Genomic DNA, 24283 nt, shown 5'->3' with positions numbered 1-24283 from the left:
TTAAAGCACATGGGATTGGGGGTAGTGTGCTGACGTGGATTGAGAACTGGTTGTCAGACAGGAAGCAAAGAGTAGGAGTAAATGGGTACTTTTCGGAATGGCAGGCAGTGACTAGTGGGGTACCGCAAGGTTCTGTGCCGGGGCCCCAGCTGTTTACACTGTACATTAATGATTTAGACGAGGGGTTTTAATGTAGTATCTCCAAATTTGCGGATGACACTAAGTTGGGTGGCTGTGTGAGCTACGAGGAGGATGCTATGAGGCTGCAGAGTGACTTGGATTGGTTTGGTGAGTGGGCAAATGCATGGCAGATGAACTATAATGTGGATAAATGTGAGGTTATCCACTTTGGTGGTAAAAACAGAGAGACAGACTATTATCTGAATGGTGACAGATTAGGAAAAGGGGAGGTGCAACGAGACCTGGGTGTTATGGTACATCAGTCTTTGGAAGTCTTGTGTTAGGCATGGTACGGCTCGACAACTGCAAGAAAAATGCAGGGAACAGCACCAACCCTTGTACATGGTCTTCTTTGACCTTACAAAGGCCTTTGACACTGTCAACCATGAGGGACTATGGACATCCTCCTCCGTTTCGGCTGCCGCCAAAAGTTTGTCGCCATCCTCCACATGTTCCATGACGACAAGCAATCAATGATTCGGATCAACGGATCAATCACAGACCCAATCCACGTCTGGACCAGGGCTATGTCATCATGCTAACCCGCTTCTCAATCTTCCCTGCTGCAATGATCCACCTTACACTCAACAAGCTCCTCGCTGGAGTGGAACTAAACTACAGAACCAGTGGAAACCTGTTCAACCTTCGACGTCTCCAGGCCAGATCCAAGACCATCCCAACCTCTGTCGTCGAGCTACAGTACGCGGACGACACTTGCGTCTGCGCACATTCAGAGACTGAACTCCAAGTCATAGTCAACATCTTCACTGAGGCGTACGAAAGCATGGGCCTTACACTAAACATCCGTAAGACAAAGGTCCTCCACCAGCCTGACCCCAACACACAGCATTGCCCCCCCAGTCATCAAAATCCACGGTGCGGTCATGGACAACGTGGACCATTTTCCATACCTCGGGAGTCTATTATCAGCAAGGGCAGATATCGACGACGAGGTTCAACACCGCCTCCAGTGCACCAGTGCAGCCTTCGGCCAGCTGAGGAAGAGAGTGTTCGAAGATCAAGCTCTCAAATCTGCCACCAAGATCATGGTCTACAGGGCTGTGGTGATACCCGCCCTCCTGTATGGCTCAGAGACGTGGACCATATACAGTAGACACGTCAAATCACTGCCGAAATACCATCAATGATGTCTCCGCAAGATCCTGCAAATCCCCTCGGAGGACAGACGCACCAACGTTAGCGTCCTCGATCAAGCCAACATCCCCAGTATCGAAGCACTGACCACACTCAACCAGCTCCGTTGGGTGGGCCACACTGTTCGCATGCCTGACACAAGACTTCCAAAGTAAGCACTCTACTCGGAACTCCTACACGGCAAGCGAGCCCCAGGTGGGCAGAGGAAACATTTCAAGGACATACTCAAAGCCTCCTTGATAAAATGCAACATCCCCACCGAGACCTGGGAGTCCCTGGCCGAAGACTGCCTTAAGTGGAGGAAGAGCCCCCCGAGTCTCATCACCGAGAGCATGTAGAAAGCAAGTGCAGGCAGCGGGAGGAGCAAACCAATCCCACCCACCATTTCATTCAACAACTGTCTTTCCCACCTGTGACAGAGACTGTAATTCCCATATTGGACTGTACAGTCACCTAAGAACTCACTTTTAGAGTGGAAGCAAGTCTTCCTCGATGTCAAGGGACTACCTGTGATGATGATGACACATTGCTGCTGTTACTTTGTCATAAATACGGTGGAAGCATTGTTTACATGCATCAGCAGGGTTTGCGCTACATTTCCGGAAAAATAACGCAATGAAGCGAGAGGAGATCTGAGAATTTCACAGCTAGTGAGTTATAATGATATGATTGGAGTTCATATTAAAACCCTAAAGTATAAGGGAATAGAATTAAAATAGGTAAAGTGACACAACTGCTGAAATATTCCAGTTTACCAGCCACATCTACATTCGCATTAATTAAGAACATAATAACATAAGAATTAGGAGCAGGAGTAGGCCATACAGCCCCTCGAGACTGCTCAGCCATTCAATAAGACTATAGCTGATCTTGGACCTCACTCCACTTTCCTGGCCTATCTCCATATCCCTAAATTCCGCTGGAGTCCAAAAATCTATCATTTCAGCCTTGAATATACTCAAAAACTGAACATCCACAGCTCTTTGGGGTAGAGAATTGATGTAATAGAGCTCCACCTAGTGGACTACTGGTGTAATGCAACTACTGATTTATTAATACTAAAAGGTCATGTGGCAAAGTCACATGATGACAGTTTCTGTTCAGGAGCCATCTTGTAGAGTGTGCTCGTTAGTGGTCTCTGTAAATATACCACAGTTGTGACGAGGATAGGATATTTGGATTCCCTAGCTGATATTTTTGTTGGTGGATAATCCTGCCACCCAACAAAGAGATTTTGAGAGGTTCTTTTTTTGCAGAACAGCTAAAAATCCAAGGTAAATTACAAGCACACTTGACTGAACTGTTGACATTGCCAGAGTCTAGATGGCTGTGCCTATGGGAATAATAGGGCATTTGGGTGAGTTCCATCGACCGAGAGACTTTCGGAGTGTATATGGAGCAGCTAGAAATGTTTTTCACTGCAATAGTATCGTCGAAGTCCCTCATGATGAAAACCGTAACTGAGAGGCTTTAAAAGGAAAGGGATTATTTTCTTGACTGAAGCAGGCCCTTAGGTGTAGGAAAACCTGAAAAATAAGCTTGTTCCCGTCAACCCAAAAGGACATGCCACTGACGGAAATTCTAACCAAATTAGAACAATATTACAGTCCTGAGCCCATGGAAATTGCTGAAAGTTATTATTTTAGAACATGAAATCAATTAACTGTTGAGAGTATCAGTGAGTACATTGTAGCTTTAAAAAAGCTATCCATTCACTGTAATTTCGGAAACATTCAGGGCCTAGCATTCCGTGATCACTTTGTTTTTGGATGAAAAATGAAGAAATCAGAAGGAAGTTGTTGAAGCAGTTATCATAGAAACATAGAAAATAAGTGCAGGAGTAGGCCATTAGGCCCTTCGAGCCTGAACCACCATTCAATAAGATCATGGCTGATCATTCCTTCAGTACCCCTTTCCTACTTTCTCTCCATACCCCTTGATTCCCTTAACCGTAAGGGCAATATCGAACTCCCTCTTGAATATATCCAATGAACTGGCATCAACAACTCTCTGTGGCAGGGAATTCCACAGGTCAACAACTCTCTGAGTGAAGAAGTTTCTCCTCTTCTCAGTCCTAAATGGCCTATCCCTTATCCTAAGACTAGGTCCCCTGGTTCTGGACTTCCCCAACATCGAGAAAATTCTTCCCGCATCTAACCTGTCCAGTCCCGTCAGAATTTTATATGTTTCTATGAGATCCCCTCTCATCCTTCTAAACGCCAGTGAATAAAGGCCCAGTTGATCCAGTCTCTCCTCATATGACAGCCCAGCCATCCCTGGAATCAGTCTGGTGAATCTTCACTGCACTCCCTCAATAGCAAGAACGTCCTTCCTCAGACTAGGAGACCAAAACTGAACACAGTATTCCAGGTGAGACCTCACTAAGGCCCTGTACAACTGCAGCAAGACCTCCCTGCTCCTATATTCAAATCCCCTAGCTATGAAGGCCAACATACCATTTGCGTTCTTTACCGCCTGCTGTACCTGCGTGCCCACTTTCAGTGACTGATGAACCATGACACCCAGGTCTCGTTGCACCTCCCCTTTTTCTAGTCTATCACCATTCAGATAATATTCTGCCTTCGAGTTTTTGACCCCAAAATGGATACCCTCACATTTATCCACATTATACTAAATCTGCCATGTATTTGTCCACTCACCTAATCTGTCCAAGTCACCCTGCAGCCTCTTAACGTCCTCCTCAGAGCTCACACTGCCACCCAGTTTAGTCTCATCCGCAAACTTTATTACACTCTATTCCTTCATCCAAATCGTTAATGTATATTGTAAAGAGCTGAGGTCCCAGCACTGAGCCCTGCGGCACTCCACTGGTCACTGCCTGCCATTTGGAAGAGGACCCATTAATCTCGACTCTCTGCTTCTTGTCTGCCAACCAGTTCGCTATCCACGTCAGTACATTACACCCAATACCATGCACTTTGATTTTGTACAACAATCTCTTGTGCGGGACCTTATCAAAAGCCTTTTGAAAGTCCAAATGCACCACATCCACTGGTTCTCCCTTGTCCACTCTACTAGTTACATCCTCAAAAAATTCCAGAAGATTCGTCAAGCATGATTTCCCTTTCATAAATCCATGCTGACTTGGTCCGATCCTGTCACTGCTTTCCAAATGGGCTGCAATTACATCCTTAATGATTGATTCCAACATTTTCCCCACGACTGATGTCAGGCTAACCAGTCCATAATTACCCATTTTCTCTCTCCTTCTTTTTTTAAAAAGTGGTGTTACATTAGCTACCCTCCAGTCCATAGGAACTGATCCAGAGTCGATAGATTGTTGGAAAATGATCACCAATGCATCCACTATTTCTAGGGCCACTCCCTTAAGTACTCTGGGATGCAGACTATCAGGACCCAGGGATTTATCGGCCTTTAATCCCATCAATTTCCCTAACACAATTTCCCGCCTACTAAGGATATCTTTCAGTTCCTCATTCTCACTAGACCCACTGTCCCCTAGTACATTTGGAAGGTTATTTGTATCTTCCTTTGTGAAGACAGAACAGCAGTATTGGTTCAATTGGTCTGCCATTTCTTTGTTCCCCATTATAAATTCACCTGACTCCGACTGCAAGGGACCTAGTCTTTACGAATCTTTTTCTCTTCACATATTTATGGAAGCTTTTGCAGTCAGTTTTTATGTTCCCTGCAAGCTTCCTCTCGTACTCTATTTTCCCTTTCTTAATTAAACCCTTAGTCCTCCTCTGTTGAATTCTAAATTTATCCCAGTCCTCAGGTTTGTTGCTTTTTCTAGCCAATTTATATGCCTCTTCTTTGGTTTTAACACTATCCTTAATTTCCCTTGTAAGCCATGGTTGAGCCACCTTCCCAGTTTTATTTTTACTCCAGACAGGGATGTACAATTGCTGAAGTTCATCCATGTGATCTTTAAATGTTTGCCATTGCTTATCCACCGTCAACCCTTTAAGTATCCTCTTCCAGTCTATTCTAGCCAATTCACACCTCATACCGTCGAAGTTACCTTTCCTTAAGTTCAGGACCCTAGTTTCCGAATTAACTTTGTCACTCTCCATCTTAATAAGGAATTCTACCATATTATGGTCACTTTTCCCCAACGGGCCTCGCACAACAAGATTGCTAATTAATCCATTCTCATTACACATCACCCAGTCTAGGATGGCCAGCTCCCTGGTTGGTTCCTCAACATATTGGTCTAGAAAACCATCCCTAATAAACTCCAGGAAATCCTCCTCCACCACATTGCTACCAGTTAGGTTAACCCAATCAATATGTAAATTAAAGTCGCCCATGATTACTGCTGTAGCTTTATTGCACACATCCCTTATTTCTTGTTTGATGCTATGCCCAAGCTCACTACTACTATTTGGTGGGCAATACACAACTCCCACTAGTGTTTTCTGCCCTTTGGAATTCCGCAGCTCCACCCATACCGATTTCACATCATCCAGGCTAATGTCCTTCCTTACAATTACATTGATTTCCTCTTTACCCAACAATGCCACCCCACCTCCTTTTCCTTTCTGTCTATCCTTCCTAAATGTTGAGTTCCCAGCCTTGGTCATCCTGGAGCCATGTTTCCGTGATGCCAATCACATCGTATTCGTTAACTGCTATCTGCGCAGTTAATTCATCCACCTTATTCCAAATATTCCTTGAATTGAGGCACAGAGCCTTCAGGCTTGTCTTTTTAACACCCTTTGCCCCTTTTGAATCTTGCTGTAATGTGGCCATTTTTGCTTTTTGCCTTGGGTTTCTCTGCCCTCCACTTTTACTATTTTCCTTTCTATCTTTTGCTTCTGCCCCCCTTCTATTTCCCTCTGTCTCTCTGCATCGGTTCCCATCCCCCTGCCATATTAGTTTAACTCCTCTCCAACAGCACCTAAAATACTCCCCCGAGGACATTGGTTCCGATCCTGCCCAGGTGCAGACCGTCCGGTTTGTATTGGTCCCACCTCCCCCAGAACCGTTTCCAATGTCCCAGCAATTTGAATCCCTCCCTTCTGCACCATTTCTCAAGCCACGTATTCATCTGAGCTATCCTGTGATTTCTACTCTGACTAGCACGTAGCACTGGTAGCAATCCTGAGATTACTACTTTTGAGGTACTACTTTTTCATTTAACTCCTAGCTCCCTTAATTCGTCTCGTAAGACCTCATCCCGTTTTTTACCTATATCATGGGCGACTTTAATCTACATATTGATTGGACGAACCAAAGTGGTAGCAATACGGTGAAGGAGGATTTCCTGGAGTGTATTAGGGATGGTTTTCGAGACCAATATGTCAAGGAACCCACTAGAGGGCTGGCCATCCTAGACTGGGTGATGTGTAATGAGAAAGGACTAATTTGCAATCTTGTTGTGCAAGGTCCCTTGGGGAAGAGTGACCATAAATTTGTAGAATTCTTTATTAAGATGGAGAGTGACACAGTTAATTCAGAGACAAGGGTCCTGAACTTAAGGAAAGGCAACTTCGATGGTATGAGACATGAATTGGCTAGAATAGACTGGCGAATGGTACTTAAAGGGTTGACGGTGGATAGGCAATGGCAAACATTTAACGATCACATGGATGAACTTCAACAATTTTACATCCCTGTCTGGAGTAAAAATAAAACAGGGAAGGTGGCTCAACCGTGGCTAACAAGGGAAATTAGGGATAATGTTAAATCCAAGGAAGAGGCACATAAATTGGCTAGAAAAAGCAGCAAACCTGAGGACTGGGAGAAATTTAGAATTCAGCAGAGGAGGACAAAGGCTTTAATTAGGAGGGGGAAAATAGAGTATGAGAGGAAGATTTCAGGGAACATAAAAACTGACTGCAAAAGCTTCTATAGATATGTGAAGAGAAAAAGATTAATGAAGACAAATGTAGGTCACTTGCAGTCAGAATCAGGTGAATTTATAATGGGGAAAAAAGAAATGGCAGACCAATTGAACAAATACATGGTTCTGTCTTCACGAAGGAAGACACAAATAACCTTCCGGAAATACTAGGGAACCCAGGGTCTAGCGAGAAGGAGGAACTGAAGAAAATCCTTATTAGTCAGGAAATTGTGTTAGGGAAATTGATGGGATTAAAGGCCGATAAATCCCCAGGGCCGGATAGTCTGCATCCCAGAGTACTTAAGGAAGTAGCCCTCGAAATAGTGGATGCATTGGTGATCATTTTCCAACAGTCTATCGACTCTGGATCAGTTCCTATGGACTGGAGGGTAGCTAATGCAACACCACTTTAAAAAAGGAGGGAGAGCGAAAGCGGGTTATTCTAGACCGGTTAGTCTGACATCAGTGTGGGGCAATTGTTGGAATCAATTATTAAAGCTAAAATAGCAGCGCATTTGGAAAGCAGTGACAGAATCGGTCCAAGTCAGCATGGATTTATGAAAGGGAAATCATGCTTGACCAATCTTCTCGAATGTTTTGAGGATGTAACTAGTAGAGTGGACAAGGGAGAACCAGTGGATGTGGTGTATTTGGACTTTCAAAAGGTCCCACACAAGAGGTTAGAGTGCAAAATTAAGGCACATGTTATTGGGGGTAATGTATTGACGTGGATAGAGAACTGCTGGCAGACAGGAAGCAGAGAGTAAGGATAAACGGGTCCTTCTCAGAATGGCAGGCAGTAACTAGTGGGGTGCTGCAGGGCTCAGTGCTGGGACCCCAGCTATTTACAATATACATTAATGATTTAGATGAAGAAATTAAGTGTAATATCTCCAAGTTTCCAGATGACACTAAGCTGGGCGGCGGTGTGAGCTGTAAGGAGGATGCTAAGAGGCTGCAGGGTGACTTGGACAGGTTAGGTGAGTGGGCAAATGCATGGCAGATGCAGTATAATGTGAATAAATATGAGGTTATCCACATTGGTGGCAAAAACATGAAGGTAGAATATTATCTGAATGGCGGCAGATTAGGAAAAGGGGTGGTGCAACGAGACCTGGGTGTCATGGTACATCAGTCATTGAAGGTTGGCATGCAGGTACAGCAGGCGGTGAAAAGGCAAATGGCATGTTGGCCTTCATAGCTAGGAGATTTGAGTATAGGAGCAGGGAAGTCTTATTACAGTTGTACAGGGCCTTGGTGAGGCCTCACCTGGAATATTGTGTTCAGTTTTTGTCTCCTAATCTGGGAAAGGATGTTTTTGCTATTGAGGGAGTGCAGCGAATGTTCACCAGACTGATTCTGGGATGAGCAGGACTGACATATGAGGAGAGACTGGATTGACTGGATTCACTGGAGTTTAGAAAAATGAGAGGGGATCTCATAGAAATACATATAATTCTGACGGGACTGGACAGGTTAGATGCAGGAAGAATGTTACCGCTGTTAGGGAAGTCCAGAACCAGGGGTCACATTCTAAGGATAAGGGGTAAGTCAGTTAGGACCGAGATGAGGAGAAACTTCTTCCCTCAGAGAGTTGTTAACCTGTGGAATTCTCTACAGCAGAGAGTTGTTGATGCCTGTTCATTAGATATATTCAAGAGGGAGTTAGATATGGCCCCGACAGCTAAAGGGATCAAGGGGTATGGAGAGAAAGCAAGAAAAGGGTGCTGAGGTGAATGATCAGCCATGATCTTATTGAATGGTGGTGCAGGCTTGAAGAGCCAAATGACCTATTTTCTGTGTTTTTATGTTTCTAACCCCGAACTTGACTTTTACTTTAGCTTGTCAGACAACTATGTCGATGGATATGGCCGACCAATACACCTGAGAATTTCACGCCATTTCCACTTGTCAGATAACTGAGGTGAATCGGCTGCAGGCTAAAAATAAAAGGCAGTTGGGCCCCCAAGGCCTCAGCAACTGGCCAAGGTAACAGTGAATAGAAGTAGGGCTATCGGTGGAACAACACATCACTCAAAGCTGTCCGTATGTGAAGGCAGAGTGTTTCGGCTACAAGGAAACTGGGCATCTCGCAAAGATGTGCCGACTGAAGAGTAAATCAACTTTCAATGTTAGAAGTAGAAATCGCCAGAAACTACATAGCATTGAAGAGAAGCAACAGGATGAGGAGGTTCTGGAGATACACATCATCAGGAGCATGAAGGTATTTAACAGTGATTCTCGAAGTATTGTCATCCAAGTAGATGTTGCAGGAACCAGAATACCCATGGAAATCAACATTGGTGCATCCGTGAGCGTAGAACCAGAATCACTATATATCTTGACAATTTGCATAATTTTCAACTGGAGAAATCGAAGATAGAGCTGCAAGGTTACTCAAGGGAACAAATCGCTGTTGTAGGAAGTATTACCATTCCGATGAAATACAAGGATCAGTTTCAGAGCTTGCCTTTCATAGTAGTGGCAGGAGATAAGCCTGCCTTGATAGGTAGAAATTGATTGGAATCACAGAAACTGGATTGCAATTTGATTTTTCGTGTGGAAGTGAAATTTTCATCGAAAGATGACATCATTAAGCAGTACCCGAAGGTGTTCCATGAAACAGACAGTTTGAGCCAAGACTTCAAGGCAAGTGTCAGAGTACAGAAGGACCCAAGACCAGTTTACTGCAAGCGACGTCCCGTACCATATGCACTCAAGGAGGAAGTTGAGTAAGAACTCAAAAGACTAGAAACTGAGAACATTATCTCTAAAGTGGAAGAAGTGTTCTATTTTTCATACATTGATAAGATGCCATTTACAGCTGAAGAGATTGGTAGAGCATCCAAACGTGACCCAGTTATGTCAAAGATAGATGATGACATAGCAAATGGATGGCCAAGCCAAGTATCAGAGGAAGCTATTAATCCATATTTTGTTTGTAGGAATGAATTGTCAGTGGATAAAGATTGTATCATTTGGTGTTCAAGAGTGGTTATCCCAAGTAAGTTGAAGTCCAAATTATTAGGAGATCTCCATGATCAGCACATGGGATGTGCTTAATCAAGAGTTTTGCACGGTTACCTATGCTGGCCAGGTTTAGATAAAGAGATAGAGTAGATCGTCAGTCAGTGTGCGACATGTCAATTGATAAGCAAGAAACAACCATCAGTACCATTTCACGGTGTGAAACATACCAAAGGTCCATCATACCATCCTGCTTCAAATGGTGCAGCAGAGCACACAGTACAAATTGTAAAGCGTGCCCTCATCAAGCAAATGTTGGATCCGAATTCCAAAAAAACAGCACTTGTCATTAACCACAAAATGGCAAATTTTCTGATTATTTCTCAGAATACTCCTCATACAACTACTAGTAGAACATCAGCAGAGTTGTTTCTCAAATGGCAGCCACAAACCAGGTTCTCGCTGTTAAAGCCAAACTTGGCATAGTCAATAGAAGAAAAACAATCAAGACAGAAAGAGAGTCATAATAGTGGTAGAGTAAGAGACAGAAGTGTAAAATTAAATCATAAGGTTAGAGTGAAGAACCATCACCATAAATGGTTAAAGTGGTTACCAGGAAGAGCAGTGAAGATATGTGACCCTCGCACATATTTGGTCACGATGTTTGATTATTGAAGGGTTAGTTTTGTTCACAGTGATCATATTTTACCTACAGATGTGGAAGGAGTTGAAAGTTGGGATGATTTGATTATTTCTGATGAGTCAGAGAGTCTTGTTACAAGTAGAGTACCAGCAACAAATCCTACATCAGATGTACTAGAAACAAGCCCAAGAGAAAATCAAAATTTAAGTCTGTGTCTGAGTTAGGCAGACAAACAGTCTGAAGTTGTAGAGAGTCAAAATGTAGATCAAGGTCAGCCCTTGGAGAAAAACTCTCCTGAGGCTCAGCATAGAATTAATCTAAGTCCTACCACAAGATTGGAAAGTTCTGTTGAAGAGTGAAGGTATCCACTTTGAAACAGAAAACCAGTGGCTGTGTTTATAAGAACATAAGAACATAAGAAATAGGAGCAGGAGTAGGCCATTTAGCCCTTCGAGCCTGCTCCGCCATTCAATAAGATCATGGCTGATCTGATCATGGACTCGGCTCCACTTCCCTGCCCGCTCCCCATAACCCTTTACTCCCATATCGCTTAAAATCCTGTCTATCTCCGCCTTAAATATATTCAATGGCCCGGCCTCCACAGCTCTCTGGGGCAGAGAATTCCATAGATTTACAACCCCAAGAGAAGAAATGTCTCCTCATTTCAGTTTTAAATGGGCGGCCCCTTATTCTGAGACTATGTCCCCTCGCTTTAGTTTCCCCTATGAGTGGAAATATCCTCACTGCATCCACCTTGTCGAGCCCCTCATTACCTTATAAGCTTCAGTAAAATCACCTCTCACTCTTCTGAACTCCAATGTGTATAGGCCCAACCTACTCGACCTATCCTCATAAGTCAACCCCCTCATCTCTGGAATCAACCTAGTGAACCTTCTCTGAACAGCTTCCAATGCAACTATATCCTTCCTTAAATACAGAGACCAAAACTGTACACAGTACTCCAGGTGTGGCCTCACCAATACCCTGTATAGTTCTAGCAGGACTTCTCTGCTTTTATACTCTATCCCCCTTGCAAATATGGGAACATAAATTCATATCTTTTATTGTGTATATCAAGCAAGTTATGTATAATGATTATTTTATTATGATTACTCCTTCAATAAGGAGGGAGAGTGTAATAGAACTCCACCTAGTGGACTACTGATGTAATGCAACCACTGATATATTAACAATAAAAGGTCATGTGGCAAAGTCACATGATGACAATTTCTGTTGAGGAGCCATCTTGTAGAGTGTGCTTGTTACTGGTCTCTGTAAATATATCACAATTGCAAAGATTCACAACTCTCTGAGTGAAGAAATTCCTCCTCACCTCAGTTTGAAATGACTGACCCCTTCCCCTAGTTCTAGACTCTCCAGCCAGGGGAAACAATCTCTCCACATCGATCCTGTCAATTCCCATCAGAATTTTAAATTTTTCAATAAGATTACCTCTCAGTCTTCTTCTAAAGCCCAGAGAGTATAGGCCCATTCTACTCAATAAATTAATTATGTAAAAATGCTGCTGCTTAGAAAGAGTGGGGTGTGCATGGGACATGATTGCTGAAGGAGGACTCAGCAAAATTTATTTGAGAACCTATGATCCGCGCTGACACTTCAGAGCCGTATTGAGGAAATGCCTCACTGTCAGAGGTGCCATCTTTTGGATGAATCATTAAACTGAGTCTGTCCTCTCAGGTGCACATAAAGATCCCATGGTGCTATTTTTAAAAAGGGCAGGAGAGATCTCCTGGTGTCCTGGCTTCTTTCTCAAGGAAATTAAAATAGATTATAGCATTGCTCTTTGTGGGATATCACTGTGCATAAATTGACTGTTGTTTCCCTACATTGCTCCAACAACTGCTGTTCAAAACAAAATACTTAATTGACTGTGAAACATTTTGGGGCAACCTGAGGTCGTGAAAATGCAAGTCTTTCTTTCTTCTTTTTGTTGCTCTCACTAGATCTACAGCAATACATTTGTCAAAACCAATGCAACAGTTGTAACTTGATATATATATATATTTTATCCTGTTAGTAAATCCCTTAATGAAATCAAACTGTTCAAAGGCAGCAAAGAATTATATCCAATCTCGATTCTGTTAAATGCTTTAAAAACAAAAAATGCTAGAAATACTCAGCATCTGTGGAAAGAGAAACAAAGTTAACGTTTCAGGTCGGTGACCTTTCATCAGAACTGGCAAAGATTACCGATATAACAGGTTTTAAGCATGCAGGGCCCATGTTTTGGCCTCAGTTGCTCCTGATTTTTTGGAGCAACTGGTGTAGAACGGAGTATCTTAGAAATTCAAATTCTCGGCATTTAGTTTGCTCCAGTTCTAGTCAGTTAGAACAGTTTCACTTTGGAACAGAATTTTTTTTTCAAAAGGGGGCGTGTCCGGCCACTTACGCCTGTTTTCAAAGTTTTGGCAGTGAAAACTTACTCCAAACTAACTTAGAATGGAGAAAGTGAAGATTTTTGTACGCTCGAAAAAACCTTGTCTACACTTTAGAAAATCAGGCGTAGGTTACAAATCAGGTGTAGAGAATGGGGGGGGGGGGGGTTTAAAGGGAAGTTTACAAACATTAAACACTTCAGTTTTACAAATAAAGAGCCATCATCAATAATAAATCATAAAAACATCAATAAATCAACCAATAAATCAATCAAAAAAAATTAATAAGAAATATTTTTTTTTTAAATCAATAAATAAAACATTTTCTACTTACCGACTGCAGCACCGGGAGCCCTCCAACAGCATGCTGGGATGCTCCCCCCCCAGTGTGTCTCTGTCAGTGTCTCTATCTCTCTGTCTGTCTGTTTGTGTGTGTCTCTCACTCTCTGTCTGTCAGTGTCTGTGTTTCTGACAGTGGTGGGAGGGGGAGGAGGTGGGTAGAGGGAGAGGGGGGGCAGGGGGAGGGGAGGGAGGGATGGGGGAGAAGGGGGAGAACGGGGAGGGAAGGGGGGAAGGGGGAGAAAGGGAAGGGTGGGAAGGGGAAGGGGGAGAAGGGGGGAGGGAAGGGGGAGAAGGGGGGAGGGAAGGGGGAGAGGGGGGGAGGGAAGGGGGAGGGGGGGAGAGAAGCAGGGGGAGAAGGGAGGAGAGAAGGGGGGAGAAAAGGGGGGAGAGAAGGGGGAGGGAAAGGAAAGGAGAAGTGGGGGGAAATGAGAAGTGGGGGGAAATGAGAAGTGGGGGAAGAAAGGAGAAGGGGGAAAGGAGAAGGGGGAAAGGAGAAAGGGGGGAAGGAGAAGGGGTGGGGGGGGGAGGAGAAGGGGGAGGGAGGCTGAATGGGCAGGGCCCGTCCACAGCACCAGATTTACAGGTAGGTGGCGTTGGGTCAGGTCGGGTCCAGGGTCCGGGGTCGGGAGCGCGGGTCGGGTCGGGGGGAGCGGGGGTCGGGTCGGGGGGAGTGCGGGTCGGGGTCAGGAGCGCGGGTCCGGTCCGGTCCGGGGGGAGGGCGGTCAGGAGCACGGGTCGGGTCGCGGGGGGGGGGAATAGGGAGATCGGGTCAGTTCGGGTCGGGGGGGCAGAGGGAGGTCGGGTCGGGTCGGTTCGTGTCGGGGGCGGGGGGAGAGAGGTCAGGTTGGGTCGGGTCCGGTTCGGGTGGTGGGGGGGGGGGGTCGGGAGCGCGGGTCGGGTCGGGGGGGTAGTGGGAGGGAGGTCGGTTCGGTTCGGGTCGGGAGGGAAAGGGAGGTCAGGTCGGATGGGGGAGGGGGAGCGCGGGTTGGGTCCGGTCCGGGGGCGCGGGGGGAAGCGGGAGTCGGGTCAGGTCGGGAGGAAGCAGGAGCTGGGCGTGGGAGGCAGCCTTATGCACGCAGCCCCAGTGAGGCCGTGAGGCCATTCGGCCAGGGCTAGGGGCTGCGTGCTTCGGGTACCTGCCACACAATTTTGGGCGCCTGGAGCTACTGCACATGCGCGCCCACTGTAGCACGCATGTGCAGAAGTCCCGGCACTGTTTTCAGCGCAGGGACCTGGCTCCGCCCCTGCAGCTTGTGCTGCATTGCGCCCGACTCCAGAGGACCAGCAGAGAGCCGGGAATACGTACGTTTTTTTTAGGCGCACTTTGTGGCGCGAAAAATGGGCGTCCAGATCGGGCGTGGCCCGAAACGTGGGTCCGCAGAGAGGCCGGGTAAGGGGAGGGGAGGAAAGAACAAAAGGGAAGGTCTGCGATTGGGTGGAAGGCAGGAGAGATTAAATGACCAAAGGGATGATGATGCAAGGCAAAAGGAGACGGTAATGGGACAAGTAAAGAAACAAAAGACGAGTCTAGAGGAGCTGAAAATGGCAACAGCAGTATCATTACCAGCAACTGCTTGCTGTCCGAAAAAATGGGAGCAGTGGATATGGTCTAAAATTGTTGAATTCAATGTTAAGTCCAGAAGACAAGGAAGTGCCTAATCGAAAGATGAACGGGCGTTCCTCTTGCTTCCGTTGAGCTTCATTGAGGAGGGCAAGGGCAGAGAGGCCAGAGTGGTTGTGGGACAGAAAATTAAAGTGACAAGCGACCAGAAGCTCAGGGGAACGATTGCGGACTGACCAATGGTGTTCAGCAAAGCAGTCAAATGTTCTGCATTTGGTCTCCCCAGTGCAGGGAAGGCTGCATTGTGAGCAGCGAATACAGTATACTAAATTGAAAGAAGTTAGGCACTTTAGAGCCTTCCAGCATCCACAGTATTTTGCTTCTCTTGATGGCTTTATTTTCATCTGGTGTGATGTTTATATGGCAGGATTGCTCCACTGAATAGTTGAGCCAAGTGTTTGGTCAAGCTTTTACAATCTACAGCATTAAAGGAGATGAACCTACATTTATTGCATTTAATTGTGTCCTTGGAGGGCTTCAATTAATTTAAATTATTATTGCTTTAATGTGTTTGGAGATTTTTTTCTGGTTTTAGAAAACGTATACCTGCTCCCTTAATATTTCTAACACATGTGAAGTTAACAGGGAACAGAAGTACTGAGTGGAATCTATCTCCTCATGGGGCTTTATCTCATCATTGAGGCTTTATAGCTTTTGGGAATTTCTGATTAGTCCACCTATTTCTCACAATCACACAATTACTTACTCCAATGATTCAAAAAGGTGGTATATCTCTTCCCAATTTGTCTTACATACCATTGTGTACTAATTACTTATCAAATACTTCAATGGATGCATTCATCTCACTAAACTATATTTTATGTGACTCACTCTCAATATAATTAATAATTCCAAAAGTTTATTGTTTAAGTTCCCAAATGTGCAACTTTCAGACCAAATCCCTTTATTCAGAATTTACCCTTGAGCAATTCAATGCAAATTCAGGCTTTGGCTCCAGATAAAGAATTCAGCTCATAAATTTTACAAGGTATCCTCAGTGAGTTGTTGAGAACATTATATTTTAAGCAGCTTTATTTCTTTTTACAAGCTTACGACTTTAGATATTTTTCTTTTTAATGTTGGAGTAAAGTGCTGTAATACTTATAGCATGCACCATTTTTCATCAGAAAATGGGCTTGAAGCACAGATGCATGTTGCATAAAAGAAATAACTAGCATTTATCAAGCACCTTTCATGACCTCAGGCAGTCCCAAAGCACTTCACAGCCAACAGAGTACTTTTGAAGTGTGGTCACTGTAATAATATGGAAAAATGCTGCAGCCAATTTGTGTACAGCAAGGTCCCACAAGCAACAAGGCGATAAATGACCAAATAATCTGTTTTTTAGTGATATTAGTTGATAGATAAACATTGGTCTGGAAGCCTTGAGAACACCCATGTGTTTCTTCCAATAGTGCAGTGTAACCTTTTCGGTCCATTTCAGAGAGTAAACAAAGCCTCAAGTGAATATTTCATCTGAAAGATGGTACCTCCAACAGTGTAGCAGTGAAGTATCAGACTAGATTACATACGCAAGTCTCTGGAATAGGGTTTGAACCCATCACCTTCTGACTCAAGAGTCAAGATTGCTGACACCTCATGCATTTTTTAGAACACTGCAGACATTCAAGGTATTTTTGCTTTATTAAAAATGCAAGCAACGTCAAGGATGGGAAATGGCCATTCAGCCTATTGAAATACATTCCTTTTGTGCCCTTATTCTCCCATTACAGGATCCAACTCCATCTTGAACAACGGCAATGTCCAATTATGTAGCAGAATCTAGTTTGCATGGGTAAATCAGCACAGAGTCTGGATGCAGCGATATGTGTAAGAATAATCCTTATCCTTTTAATAAAAGATCTGTAAAATCAAGAGATAATATTATGTCTGAGAATTAAATATATTTATTGTTTCAAACCATTCATCTTAAGACTACATACAGAGCAGTACACGCAGTCCTACCCCGAGAAACCTATGTGCAAAGCATTTCCCAGCAACTATGAATAATGCCCATTCAGGCCGGTCATGGCACCTCTCTTTGAAGGCAGCTAAAGTTCCTAATGGAGTGAAGCTTAGTACCCCTCTTTATACCATTAAAAAAAACAATCATCCATTTTCCAGTTCTTGCTGAGTTTATCTTTGTGGGGAGTTCTTATGACCCTTAGAACACATATAGGAGGCATATCCTGTTCAATATCCGTTCCATTGTTGGAAGTTTCATCCTTCTCTAATGTTATCTCAGTGTGATTGTGATCTAAAGTTAAGATCTGCAAGCATACCGTTGAAACCAATCCCGATCTACTCGTGGTTTAACCATAACTGCTATATTAGCTGTACTGTCTGCGTTCTTTATTTTAAAAAAAAGCATATCTATATTCTTACCATACATGGTATCTTTCATATAGAAGGAGAAAGTGCATATGATAGGATGTTATAGATTATAAGATAGATTTTCTGTGGTTAGTTTTATTGAAGCTGAAAAGCAGCACAGCTAGCTTTGCACTAGCATGTCTGCATGCGTCTGACCGATTGGTTCCTCCTGGGATGGCACTAATTTAATATTCATGGAATGCTCCCAGCCTGGAATAGGCATCCTGCAGGGGCCTCGGTCAGTGGGGTTAAATCGTGAGCACTGCTACTATACATTAAACAGACCCTGAGAAAATTGCTAAGCAATGGAGCAGCTGCAGACAAGAAAGTATCTGGGCGCTGTTGCTTCAGGGAGTGGGCTGAAGACCGTGGGTTTGACACTCGCACAAGAGAGCAGTGCAGACTGCTAGGGAGGAGGTAGAGCCAAGTGTGAATGCTGTGTCAAGCACCCTGGAGTGTCTGGGTTTGTGGGGCACCAATGTATGGCCTCATGAAAAACCTGCTCGCTCCAGCAAAATCCACAGAGAAATCGTACTATGAGTTGTGCACACTGGTCCGGGAGCATCTAAAGCCGAAGTAAAGCATTCTGATGGCGAGGTATCGGTTCTACACGTACACGAATATGAAGGCCAGGAAGTGGCGAGCTAAGTCGCTGAGCTAAGGCGCCTTGCAGGACATTGAGAATTTGAAGGACACTTGGAGCACATGCTCAGGGACTTCTTTGTACTTGGCATTGGCCATGAAGCAATACTTCGCAAACTTTTGACTGTAGAGACCCCAACCTTGAGTAAAGCCACAGCGATAGCCCAGGCGTTTAGCGCCACCATTGACAATACCAAACAAATTTCCCAGCACACGAGTGCTGCTGCAAGTACTGTGAACAAAGTAACATTGTTTTTGAATCGAAATGCACATGGTAGGACTTACACGCCTGCAGCTGCACGTCCGCAGATGACTCAGAGTCTACCATCAAGGGTGGTGAATACAAGGCAATTAACACCTTGTTGGCGCTGCAGGGGTGATCATCAATTCCATTCATGCTGCTTTAAAGGATACGTTTGCAAGGGCTGTGGAACAATGGGACACCTCCAACGATTGTGCAGGCGAGCTGCAAATCCTGCTAATCCTGCAAACCACCATGTTGCAGAGGAGGACAGATCCACGGTGGATCATGACGAACCAGAGCCTCAGACCGAGGAGGCAGAGGTATATGGGATGTACACATTTACCACCAAGTGTCCCCCGATAATGCTGAAGGTTGAATTAAATGGACTCCTGGTGTCCATGGAGCTGGACACGGGCGCAAGCCAGTCCATAATGAGTAAAAAGATTTTCAATAAGATGTGGTGCAACAAGGCTTCAAGGCCAGTCCTGACTCCCATTCGTACCAAACTTAGAATGTACACAAAGGAACTGATTCCTGTAATTGGCAGTGTGACCATAAAGGTGTCCTACGATGGAGCGGTGCACAAGTTACCACTCTGGGTGGTACCGGGCGACAGCCCCATGCTGTTCGGCAGGAGCTAGCTGGGAAAGATACGCTGGAACTGGGACGATGCCGAACGCTTTCGCCCGTCGACGACACCTCATGTGCCCAGATCCTAAGCAAGTTCCCCGCATTGTTCGAACCAGGCATCGGAAGTTCCAAGGAGCAAAAGTGCAGATCCATTTGATTCCGGGGGCGCGACCCATCCATCACAAGGCGAGAGCGGTAACTGACATGATGAGAGAGAGGGTGGAGATTGAGCTGGACAGGCTGCAACGAGAGGACATCATTTCACCGATCGAATTCAATGAGTGGGCCAGTCCGATTATTCCAGTTCTCCAGGGAGACAGCACCGTCAGTATCTGTGGTGATTACAAAGTAACTATCAATCGTTTCTCACTGCAGGATCAATAGCCACGACCAAAGGCAGACGACCTATTTGCGATGCTGGGAGGGAAAACATTCACAAAGCTGGACTTGACCTCGGCCTACATGTCGTAGGAGCTGGAGGAATCTTCGAAAGGCCTCAGCTGCATCAACACGCACAAAGGTCTTTTCGTTTACAACAGATGCCCGTTTGGGATTCGATCGGCCGCGGCGATATTCCAGAGGAACATGGAAAGCTTGCTGAAGTCGGTTCCGCGCACCGTGGTCTTCCAGGACGACATCTTGGTTACAGGTCGGGACACCGTCGAGCACCTGCAGAACCTGGAGGAGGTTCTTAGTCGGCTTAATCGTGTGGGGCTCAGGCTAAAACGCTCAAAGTGGGTTTTCCTGGCGCCTGAAGTGGAGTTCCTGGGGATAAGAATCACGGCGGATGGCATCAGGCCCACCGATTCGAAGGTGGAGGCAATCAACAACGAACCGATACCACAGAACATGACGGAGCTGCGGTTGTTTCTAGGACTCGTGAACTACTTCGGTAACTTCTTACCAGGTCTTAGCACATTGTTAGAACCCCTGCACTCTTTACTGCATAAAGGAGATGAATGGGTATGGGGTAAAATCCAAGAAAATGCCTTTGAGAAAGCTAGGAAGCTGTTATGTTCAAATAAATTGCTTGTGTTGTATGATCCATGTAAACATTTAGTACTTGCATGTGATGCGTCGCCGTACGGGGTCAGGTGTGTATTGCAACAAGGTAATGAATTTCGGAAATTGCAACCGGTTGCTTATGCATCTAGAAGTCTGTCTAAGGCCAAGAGGGCCTACAGTATGATCGAAAAAGAAGCATTAGCGTGTGTTTACGGGGTAAAGAAAATGCATCAATATCTGTTCGGGCTCAAATTTGAATTAGAAAACGACCATAAGCTGCTTATATCCCTCTTTTCTGAAAATAAGGGGATAAATACAAATGCATCGGCCCGCATCCAGAGATGGGCGCTCACGTTGTCCGCATACAACTACACCATCCGCCACAGGCCAGGCACAGAAAACTGTGCCGATGCTCTCAGTAGGCTACCATTGCCCACCACCAGGGTGGAGATGGTACAGCCCGCAGATTTAGTTATGGTAATGGAAGCATTCGAGAGTGAGCAATCACCTGTTACCGCCCGACAGATTACAGATTAGAACCTGGACGAACCAGGACCCCTAACAGTCCTTAGTAAAAAAACTGTGTGCTCCACGTGAGTTGGTCTAATGTACCGTTGGAGATGCAGGGAGAAATAAAGCCGTACCAGCGGAGCAGAGATGAAATGTCCATACAGGCAGACTGCCTCCTATGGGGTAATTGGTTAGTTGTGCCAAAAAAGGGCAAGGACACTTTCATTAGTCATCTCCACAGTATCCACCCAGGCATTGTAATGATAAAAGCGATAGCCAGATCCCACATGTGGTGGCCCGGTATCGATGCAGACTTCGAGTCCTGTGTGCACAAATGTAATACATGTTCCCAGTTAAGCAATGCACCCAGGGAAGCGCCACTAAGTTTATGGTCTTGGCCCTCCAAACCATGGTCTAGGGTTCATGTCGACTATGCAGGCCCATTCTTGGGAAAAATGTTTTCAATGGTTGTAGCTGCGTACTCCAAGTGGATTGAATGTGTGATAATGTCGGCAAGCACGTCCGCTGCCACCATTGAAAGCCTATGGGCCATGTTTGCCACGCACGGCCTGCCTGATGTCCTTGTAATTGACAATGGGCCGTGCTTTACCAGTGCCGAATTCAAGGAATTCATGACCGGAAATGGGATCAAACATGTCACGTCTGCCCCGTTTAAGCCAGCGTCCAACGGTCAGGCAGAACGAGCAGTTCAAACAATCAAGCAGAGCTTGAAAAGGGTAACTGAAGGCTCACTGCAGACTTGCTTATCCCGAGTTCTGCTTAGTTACCGCACAAGACCCCACTCACTCACCGGGGTGCCTCCTGCTGAACTGCTCATGAAAAGGGCACTTAAGACAAGGCTCTCATTAGTCCACCCTGAACAGGTGGCAAGCAGGCGACTTCAACAGAATACATATCATGATTACGCAAATGTGTCACGAGAAATTGAAGTAAATGATCCTGTATTTGTGTTGAACTATGGACTAGGTCCCAAGTGGATTGCTGGCACTGTTTTGGCCAAAGAGGGGAGTAGAGTGTTTGTAGTCAAACTCGCCAATGGAATCACTTGCAGAAAACACTTGGACCAAACCAAACTCAGATTTACGGACTATCCAGAACAGCCCACAATAGACTCCACCTTTTTCGACCCTCCAACACACACACAAGTGGCAACCGACCCAGCGGTTGACCACGAAGCAGAACCAATCACCCCCAGCAGCCCATCAGGACTCACCACCCCCAGCAAGGCCAGCTACGCAGCAGTCCAGCAAAGGCCCAACAAATGACTCACCAAAACCAGCATTTACACCGAGGCGATCACCCAGGGAAAGGAAGGCCCAAGATCAACTCAAATTGTAAATAGTTACACTATTGACTTTTGGTGGGGGGCAGGGGGTGGGAGTGTTGTTATGTATGTAAACCTGTAATTATCATGTCTAACCATCAGAGGGCTTATCCCTTGGAGTCCCAAGGGATCCCACAATCCCTTGGGAGCACCTGTATATAAGGAGGCCTCACAGGCTGGAGAGACACTCTGAGATCTGTAATAAAGGACTACGGTCACACCTTACGTTGAGCTTGCAGTATTTAGTCTGACTCTTTATTCAAGACATAACAGCAACACATTGCTATTAAGAACTAGTTGGTTTATTAGCAAAATATTTAACATCACACGACACATTACCAGTTCATCTACCAGGCTCACAACCACCTGCCTCATCATGGCTCCCCCGAACCCAACTGGCTGGGGTTTTATTGAGTCTTGTGAACGTCACATGACTGGATAAGCCACTGCCAACTCAACAGCACAACAAACCTGTGAGCATACATTATTACAAATATATATGCCTTGTCAATCCACACATGTCTTTGTCAGGAGCACTTACAACGTTTTAAAACTAACCTTGTCTAGCTTAACCAATATCATCTTTTCAAAAGCAAGCATGCTTGTTTGCTTTCAACAGGTTTCTGTCCTCTCTCAAATTTGTTGGATTGTTTTTTAACTAAATGCAGGCATAATGAGATCTACATTGTCAATAAAGAGATGATGTTTCTGTGCGTTAACCCTTTATGAAATATCTCATGTAGACCACACACTTTTCACTTTACATACAAATCTGGGGCACTTTGTTCATTATGTTGATCAATATGTTGGTTTGAAGTAATCCTATTAACCTGTTCCCTGTGTCAATCACATACTCATCAAGATTACAAAAACTGTAGCTTAGGTTATAAAAATTTCAAAAATTGTTGAACTGTGATATAGGAGATTGTTTTCTCTATCGAGAATTTTATACAAAAGAGTGTGGGAAAACTTGAAGCACCTGCACTACAGCACACTGCATTATATCCTACAGACTATCCAGACCTGCATTTGCTGTGCGTGAAAGTTGTATTTCATTTAATTTATATATTTGTCAGTGAAATAACAGTGGTAAAGGAATCACAGCTTCCAAGAAGAAGCAAAATCCAATAATTTACTATGAGCAACTTGCATTTATAAAGTGCCATTCATGTAGAAAAACATCCAAAGGTAAAATCAGATGAAAATGGACACAAACCAAAGAAGCAGATATTAGGAGGTGTGACCAAAAGAGGTGGGCTTTAAGGAGGGACTTAAAGGAAGAGGAGGGTGTGGACAGACTGAGACATTTAGGGAGGAAATTTCAGAGCCTGAGGCCTTGATAGCTGAAGGCACAGTCAGCACTAACTTTGTTACCTCTAAACTCAACTATTTCAATGCTCTTGTGAATGGCCTCCCATCTTGCACCATCAGGAAACTTGTGCTCCTCCAAACCTCTGCTGCCCATATCCTAACTCGCACCATTGACCCATCACCCTTGAGTTCACTGACCGACATTGGCTCCTGGTCTGGCAATGCCTCAATTTTAAAATTCTCATCCTTGTTTTCATATCCCTTCATGGCCTCGCCCCTCCCTATCGCTGTAACCTCCTCTAACCCTGTAAGCCTTCAAGATCTCTGTACTGCTCCAAATCTAGCCTCTTGCACATCCTCATCGTTCCACCATTGGCGATCGTGCCTTCAGCTGCCTTGGCCCGAAGCTCTGGAATACCCTCCCTAAATCTCCCTACCTCTCTTCTCCCCCTAAATATGCTCCCTAAAACCTACCTCTGTGACCACCACCTGTCCTAATAGCGCCTTATGTGGCTCAGTGTCAATTAATTTCAATGTATTGCACTTGAACTGTAGTGACCTTAGTCCATTTAATATAACTCCAGAGTGCTGATCACACATGGTGGCCTGCCTTTTATACTATACCTGGCACACCTGTACTGGTAACCTACAAGTCTCCCACTGCAGTGCCCTCTGGTGGCACATCTTAATGACCATACAGCTGGTGTACAAGTTTCCCATAGTAGTGCCCTCTGGTGGCACATCATATGTAATAGTACAAGCAGTAAACATATCTGAATACATGACATCACCTTCATACATTGACTGCGCTCTGGGCTTAGCTCTATCTGGTTGACCCTTGGAGGGTCGTTTCCATCTTGGGTGAGTAGATGGTGTTTTCTTGGCAGTAGAGGTGTTGGTGGTTTCTGTTTGTGAGTCTATGACCACTCCATTCTCTCCCCCGCCCCCACATATAGATTATGCCAGTGGCTCATTATATTCATATACATTCAAATCCAGAAAAAAAATTAGCATTTACATCATTATATTTGTGGTACAGTTGTGAGGCAAGTACATTTGACTGGTGAGATACATTCTTGGTACATACTT

The sequence above is a fragment of the Pristiophorus japonicus genome, chromosome 1 (genome assembly GCF_044704955.1).
Source record: "Pristiophorus japonicus isolate sPriJap1 chromosome 1, sPriJap1.hap1, whole genome shotgun sequence".
In the NCBI taxonomy this organism is placed as follows: Eukaryota; Metazoa; Chordata; class Chondrichthyes; family Pristiophoridae; genus Pristiophorus; species Pristiophorus japonicus.
This window is presented reverse-complemented; position numbering follows the sequence as displayed.